The sequence below is a fragment of the Castor canadensis genome, chromosome 11 (assembly GCF_047511655.1).
Source record: "Castor canadensis chromosome 11, mCasCan1.hap1v2, whole genome shotgun sequence".
In the NCBI taxonomy this organism is placed as follows: domain Eukaryota; kingdom Metazoa; phylum Chordata; class Mammalia; order Rodentia; family Castoridae; genus Castor; species Castor canadensis.
This window is the reverse complement of record NC_133396.1, coordinates 49,038,623-49,045,064: the sequence shown is the minus strand read 5'-3', so window position 1 is coordinate 49,045,064 and position 6,442 is coordinate 49,038,623. Positions and strand designations below refer to the sequence as shown.

Here is a 6,442-nt window from a genome sequence, read left to right as displayed (position 1 = left end):
CTTTGAAAGGTAGAAGGAGGGAGGAAGGGGTGAAATATAATGGAGGAGGTGAACTTGCTTAAAGTATACTGTATGTCAGTATGGAATTATCGCAATGAACCCCCCCTCACATTCTTAATGTATGCTAATTCAAAAATATAATAATACTAAAAGATTTTAACATCTAAGGCTATGAAACGCTAAGACAGTAACATAGGTGTATGTCTTCATGACCTTTGAATTGGCTATGGTTTTATGCTTGCTTATAACAAAAATACACGCATAAGCAACCGATGTAGGAATAGATAATTGAAAAATTTTTGTATACCAAGGAAAATTTCAGAAAAGTTAACAACTCACATATTTAGCTCATAAGCCAGCAATTGTATGTTATGTAGAATATATGAAGAACTTTCATAAATCAACTCAATGACAAAAAGACAAACCTGGTTAAAATGGGCAAAGGAATTCCATTGACATTTCTCCAAAGGAAATATCAAACATATGGAAAAGGTTCTGAACATCATTAGTGAATACTGAGCCAAAACATAGTAGCTTTACAGAACTGGGACAGAGAGAATTGTGTTTAAAATCCTGGTGTGATCCTTAGGCATCACATAGTCTTTCTACATTCAAAAATGTTAATATAAAATATAATAACCCAATAAACTCAAGAGCAATGAGGATGCAGTTTCTCTAGAAATGAGAGTTTGCATTGTATCACCTGGTACAAAACCTTATCTAGCTAGTTATTGCAGTTGCAAGGAACAGGTAGTGGAAGCAAGAGTTACAACTGTCATGTATAGCATAATGATCAATGGAAGGGGTACAGAATATAACCTTAGGAGGTAATCTGATAAACATGGGTAGAGAGCTTGGGAAGGTGGTGGTAGTGGGCATTATTAGGGTTTTCTTAGAGAGGGAAGGAGTAAAAGTAACTGGAAGGGGTTTAAATCTGAACTTCTTTTTTTTTTTAATCTTGATCTAAGGAAAAGTTGAATCTGATCTGAGAGAGTGCTCTTATTCCTGCCCGTTTGTTCGCACAAATATGTATGAAATCATAAGTCTGGCTCTTGTTTTAGCCTGCTTATTTCTTTCAGGGTCTGTTTCATGGAGAAATGTTGTATGAAAACACTGTCACTTCGGAATCTTTCTGAAGCACGTGTTTCATGGTGGAACTCTACTTCAAATCATATGATGACTTTTTATGCAAAATTTTATACTCCTATGATATCTTTAATTAATCACACAGTGCAATCTCTGATATTCAACGGTTTTCTAAGAATCATAAAAACATGGTGCATGCAGCTCACAGAACTCCTATCCATTTCCTAAACAGTCAAGGAGTCATCATCCATCCATGAAATTTTCTGCATCTCCATCTTCCCCTAAAGTATAGTCAGGTGTGATAACAGATTATAATTAGTCACCACTACAGAACTCTGAGAGAATTTGTCATAGAGAGGTCCTGGACAATTTCTTTGTCTTTAATGAGCTACTTTGGAATCTGGACTCCTGTGGGATGCAGAGCTTCTTAGGCCCAGGAATGGCTATAATGGACAATTGAGAAGAGATGATTCAAATACAGGTGACGAATACAGAGACTGTTACTTCCTGTGCCTATAAAAGGGGAGGCAAATCACGAGTCCTGGCCCTGAGTCACCCTCAGACACTCTAGGTGAATTTTAAGGAAGATTAATGACCTGATTCTTTATTGTCCTTTCACCCTGAGAGTCTTGATTTACTACACTAAGTAGTGTTCTGCAGAACAAATTTTCAGTTATGATGTCTTATCTATTTCCCATATTTCTGCCTCTTAAGACTTTGCTACGTTGTAGAAGTAGTTTGATTCATAGTCACCTTTTATAACCTTTTTAATGATTCAAGGGTTCATTACTATTACTTCCTTGCAATGTATTCTTCCAGGATCTCATAATGTCAACATAATAGTTCTGTGAGAAGGGACTCAATGAAGCAGTTTTGAAGCCTTGTACTATTTTGCTTTACATTTGGAACCTTAATAAACTTGGGGCAGGTTCCCTACAAGAGATTGTATTTAAATTTGTCTGTGAGCTTATTAATCTATATTTTGATGGCAATGTATATACTTGCTACTCAAGTGAACCTACTGACTTGAGGCCATTGATGCAGAATATTAATATAAACTGCGTGCTCATTTAAAATGTATAAGCTGAGCAAAGCTGAGCTAATAAAGCAGAATCAGTGTTTTCACATTATTACAGATGATTTGTATGTACATAGAATGTTAGAAAATACTGCTGTCACTGATTCTTATGGACAGTCCAGGTTGGGAACTATAGATTTAGAAACTGAAGAAGATGTGAAGGTTATTGAGTTATTGTGGAAAACTGCAGGTGATGTCTTTTGTTTGTGATCCCTGTATACATTCCTACCCAGGACATGCATCTTCCTCATTTACTTGGGACCATAATTTTGAAAAGCAAGGTGTGAGATTTTCCCCAAATATTCCTTCCCTCTATAATGTAATACCATAATATCCTAGTGTACATACTGTCAATGAAGCTGCATTAAATACCACCAGTAGGGTGAAGATCCCAGATGGGTGGACTCAGTTATAGCATTTTAGTGAAAGATCTTTCTGGATCTGTTAATGCTTCTCCTCTGCTTACTTTGCCAGCTTTAAGACATACAGGTATCCATCAGTAAGTGTTGTCCAGAAGAAAATGTGTGTGGATGCATGTGTGTGTGTGTGTGTGTGTGTGTGTGTGTGTATGGAATTTATTTTAAGGAATATTGAGGACTAACTAATCCTGTATCTTCAGGCCCTGACAGTAGACTGGAGTCCCTGGGAAGTGTGTATGTCATTGTCTTAAATTTTAGGGACATCTGGGTGTAGAATGTTTCTGCATTTTTCTTGTAAGTCCTTGAATTGATTATGCAAAGCTTATCACATAATGAAGGATAATCCACTTTAAGTGTACTTATGTAAGTACTGATAACCTTGTAAAAATACCTGCATAATAATATCTAGAATTGCCATTTAACACACTTTCAATCAGGACCAAGGTAAGAGGATGTATAATATGAACAATCATATATAGTATAGACATATAAGGAGAAACTCGGTTGAGGGTTGAAAAAGATGTATGCTTCTTTTTAATTTTTTCCCATAATTTATAAAATGTGGTATTTTTCTGACCTCAATGTCACTGAGATCATGGGTACTGAAGTATAAGGATTTCATTTTGAGTAACCAGTATTATTGAAGAAAGTCCTGCATTTGACATACTCTAGTACTTTTCATGAATTCCAAATTGCATCTGTGAAATTGACAATAAATGTAAACATTTATTGCTAAATGATTGTGTAGTGACTTTATATTCTGGGCATGTTTAAGAGGAGTAGTTATTCTAACTTATTGTAGTTTGCTGAACATTGAAGGAACTTGTGTCTCAGCTAAAGCACAAGCAACCATATTCATGAAACACTGGTCACATCAAGGCACCATGCCACATGCTATCTCTGCTGCTGTCATGAAGCCAGACTTTCATGCATGGAGTTTAGATTCTGGTGGGAAGTCAGCTATAAACAACTCATCAAAGGCATTGAGTCCTATGGGATGAGTTCAGGATGCAGTGGGAACATGGCAACAGCTTTACTTGATTTGTGGAGAAGGTTATGTTTGTTGAGGAAGTATCATGTATTGAAGGGGTATGCCATGTGAAGAGGGACCAGCATAGGCAAAGTAATAGGCAGGAAAAACAGCAGAGGTTATAGACAAAAGCAGGAAATAAGGACTTTCAATCCCAGCAATTCTTCAAAATGGAATGCATATGCCAATATGGAGACACAAGAAATTCTGGAGTCAAGTACATATCATATAGTAAAGTATCATTTGTGCCCTTGAAAGAAACTTTATGTTTATCTTGAGCAATGACAATCCCTTGAAGCACTGTCCAGGTTTCTATTTTAGAATGCATAAACAAATTGATGGAGAAGGATATTGAGGCATGGAAACAGGGACATGATTTGAGTGTTTTCATAGTCTAGGAGAGACAATGTTTTATCCTATTCTAAGAATATACTATTGTGGTAAGGAATGAAGAGGAGAATTTGTACTATTTGCTAGATTTGGGTTGAAAAGAAGAGAAAGGAATGAATGAAGTAAATTCAGCGTTTCTTATTTGATCCTGAACTCTTTTTAAAAGAAATTAAATAGTTTCTGCCTGGTAGTGGGGGTGGGGAGAAGGAGGGGGTGGGGGGTAAGGGAGGGGCAGAGGGAAGGGGGAAGAAATGACCCAAACATTGTATGCACATATGAATAAAAGAAATAAAAATTTTAAAAAAGAATAGGAAGTTGTTAGCAAAATGAGACCATGGGTTTCATTAGTTATCTGTTGAGCTTTACTTGTCTGTGACACACCCAAGGGAAGACAACTCTTCAGAAAGGATACCGAATTTTGCAGGTGAGAGATATGTTTACGTGGTAACATAAGATAATGAAGCATATAAGTTTTTTGAAAGCATATAGAGAACTATAAGAGGATATAGTTTAGAGGAATACTTCTGGCCTGTCAATACATAAGATACATAGAATAGGAGCCACTTACAGTTATCAAGAATGACTGGTCAGGCAGTCAAACATTTCATTTTGTATCTCAGAAGTTAAGAGATAAAAAGTTTAGGACATGATACAGCATAGAAAGGTGTTATAGAAAGTTCAGAAAAGTCATTGAAATGATTAAGATCATAGAGACAGTTGGCATTTAGATATTATGTTGCAATGAGGTTGAGATCAGTTGTTGAGAACAGAGAATATTAACATGGAAATATGTTATTTTTATTTAGATTTTAAAGCAATAATATTATTTTCTCTTTGTTTCTCATTTATTCATATGTGCATACATTGTTTGTGCCATTTCTCCCCCTATTCCCAGGCCCCTCCCTCACCCCCCTGCCCCCCTCACTTACAGGCAGAATCTGTTCTGTCCTTATGTCTAATTTTGTTGAAGGGAGAGTATACATAATAATAAGAAAGAGAAAGCATTTTTGCTAGCTGAGATAAGGATAGCTATACAGGCAGATTGAGTGAGAGCATGACGAAAAGATGTGAAAGAATCATCTTAGAATTCATCCCCCTGGACCTGCCCATTCAGCCAGAGCACAAACACCTGTTCTATGTCCTGTTCCTGGCCATGTATCTTGTCACTGTCCTGGGGAATCTCCTCATCATTGTCCTCATTTGACTGGACTCTCATCTCCACACACCCATGTATTTGTTTCTCAGCAACTTGTCCTTGTCTGACCTCTGCTTTTCCTCTGTGACCATTCCTAAACTCTTGCAGAATATGCAAAGCCAAGTATCCTCCATCTCCTATGCAGGCTGCCTGACACAAATGTATTTCTTCATATTTTTTTATGACCTAGAGAGCCTCCTCCTTGTGGCCATGTCCTACGAACACTATGTGACTATCTGGTTCCCCCTGTACTATACCAGCATCATGAATCCCAAACTCTGTGGGAGTCTGGTGGTGCTGTCCTGGGTTCTGACCACTTCTATGTTCTGTAACACACCCTGTTCATGGCCAGATTGTCTTTTTGTGAGAACATGATTCCCCACTTTTTTGTGATTTGTCCACTCTTCTGAAGCTGGCATGCTCTGACACTCATGTTAATGAGTTGATGATATTTGTCATGGGAGGGTTTGTTGGAGTCATTTCATTCCCGCTTATTATCATGTCCTATGCACACAGTGTGTCCTCCATCCTCAAGGTCCTTTATTCTCAGGGCATTCATAAGATCATCTCTGCCTGTGGCTCCCACCTGTCTGTGGTGTCGCTGTTCTATGGTATTCTCTACTTATGTCCATCAGTTAATAATTCTACTGCGAAGGAAATTGTCATGGCTATTACTTACACAGTGGTGACTCCTATGCTGAATTATTTCATCTACAGTCTGAGGAACAGAGACATGCATGGTGCCCTGAGAAGAGTCTTTTGTAATAACAAAATTCCCATCTTCCTATGAGGGTTACACTTGGGAATTTTATATAATATTCTCTTGTAAATGTATTGATATTACTACTGGAATATTCAGATTTTTTTTCACTCACCATAGGAACTTCTGTTGAAAGGGCATGCTGCATAATTGTTAAGTACGTGAAAAGCGAGGATGAGTTCAAAATTGAATAGTTGAAATTGGAAACATGGTCTTGGTGACCTGGATATTCCTTCTTATTTGTCTCGCTTGGGGAATCCTGGAAAGTATAGTGTATAAGCTGCTGTTTCATGCAGTCTTATTCTTTACATTCTTAAGTTATCCCAGGATTTTACCATTTTATCCAGATTTCTGTTTTTTGCACAGCATCATTATAAATACTGCTCTATATTCTAAGATCAATATTCATTGTCACTAAAATATTCCAACCTTATAGCCTCCTTCTAATGTCACCTACATGCTCTTTCTGAACAAATTTTGACAT

The 6,442-nt window shown here is 37.2% G+C and overlaps 1 pseudogene; it reads left to right on the top strand.

Annotated features, from left to right (window-relative positions):
- The first annotated feature begins 5,057 nt into the window (after nt 1–5,057).
- On the top strand, nt 5,058–5,988 carry LOC109678042 (olfactory receptor 1468-like; annotated as a pseudogene).
- The last annotated feature ends 454 nt before the right edge of the window (nt 5,989–6,442 follow it).